Raw genomic sequence first — 1,558 nt, 5'->3', positions numbered from 1 at the left:
CCATTCCATGGACACAGATAAAATTGCATCTGTGTTCTATACTATGGTCATCCCCATGCTGAATCCTGTGGTGTACAGCCTGAGAAACAAAGAAGTCAAGAATGCATTCAAGAAGGTTGTTGAGAAGACAAGATTGTCTGGAGGATTGAGCTTTTAACATTGTAGGGTTCATTATAACCTAGCTTCATTTCCTTCAGAACTTCTCCCTGAAATTAATCACATTTCTACCTTCACAATGCATTTGGAAGTAATGTATTTGTATATGACCACAAACATCTCCACTGTTTAAAAATGTACTGAGTGCGACCAGCAGGTGGTATAGTAGTTAAGTTGCTGAATTTCCATTTGCTTATTGCAGTTCTTGTCTCAGACGTGGTGGCTTAAAACATGCCAGGTAAGTGTGCACATGAGAAGAATGGAGAAGGAATTATTATGGCTTGCCAATCCCCTCTTGGATATTTGGGCGGTGGGGAGAGTTTGTACTTTGTGTCTCTCTGTTTCTCTAGTGAGTGCACACACTCTATCGCAAAAATCTCCCCCAAGAAAAGAAGGTTCTTGCTATCATTCTACTTCAGCTATGTTTTCTTCCAATAAGGGTTTTCAACTTGCTTTGAAGAATATTGTGCCGAACAGTTACTTAGTATGTGTCAGAAGAAATAAGGTGTGTGCTTTATAATCCTACAGAATACTCATTCACCTACATAAGACGTATGTTGTGCCATCACATGTCACTCCTAGCTTTTTATCTCACTACACTCACACCAGTCTCAGATAGTTGATACTATTCTAAGTATGTTCCTGTCTCAGGGAATTCATACTTGCTGTTATCTCCTTGTATTGATCCAAACAGAGATAGTTTTATTTCTTCCATTTCTATTTGGATACCTTTTAATGTAGTTTGTCTCGTCTAATTGCTTTGGATAGACTTCCTGGTACAATTTGAAACAGAGGTGCTAAAAATAGGAATACTTTGTACCTCATATGTGAAGTTGCTGGCCATTCAACTTTAAAAATTGTGTTTTTTTTGGACCAGCTGTTAGCGTAATGGCTATCTCGCTGGACTCCCTTGTAGTCGAACATGGTTCACGTCCCGGACCCGGTGACTTAAAATTCACGCCGGGCACGTGTGCGTGTGTGCCCAAGATCCCAAGAGGAGAATGGAGGAGAAGGGATTGCAGCGTGGCCATCCCCCTTGGGGGGTGATTTCTGTCTCTCTGTCTCTCTGTCTCTCTCTGTCTGTCTGGCGAGTGCAAGTGCCCTATAGCAAAAATAATAATAATAATAATAATAATAATAATAATAATGGTTGGGAGCCATTTAAGGATGCTGGACTGGACTCTCATATGGCTGACCGTAGTTGAGTCCTGGTCCTGGTAGCTTGCTTTCTCACTTTCTCTCTCCTCTGCCCCTCTCTAGTCAAATTAAAATAAAATAAATGAATAAATAAATAAAGTTAAGTTTTTAAAAATTTTGTTTGATGTGTGTGTACTTGTGTGTGTGTGTAAAGTGTTTTAGAAGAGGTCTTGTTGTCTCCTGCCCCAGCCTCCCTATGGCTAAG

General features: G+C 40.3%; 1 protein-coding gene across 1 annotated transcript in view; it reads left to right on the top strand.

The window, feature by feature from the left end:
- The window catches only part of LOC102470910 (olfactory receptor 5B2-like), a 12,513-nt gene that overhangs the window by 638 nt on the left and 10,317 nt on the right, over nucleotides 1-1,558 (top strand). The gene's annotated exons all lie outside the window — the stretch shown is intronic.

This window comes from Tupaia chinensis, unplaced genomic scaffold (assembly GCF_000334495.1).
Source record: "Tupaia chinensis unplaced genomic scaffold, TupChi_1.0 Scaffold000586_1, whole genome shotgun sequence".
NCBI lineage: Eukaryota > Metazoa > Chordata > Mammalia > Scandentia > Tupaiidae > Tupaia > Tupaia belangeri.
The sequence above is the reverse complement of the archived record's forward strand: the minus strand, read 5'-3'. Positions and strand labels throughout refer to the sequence as shown.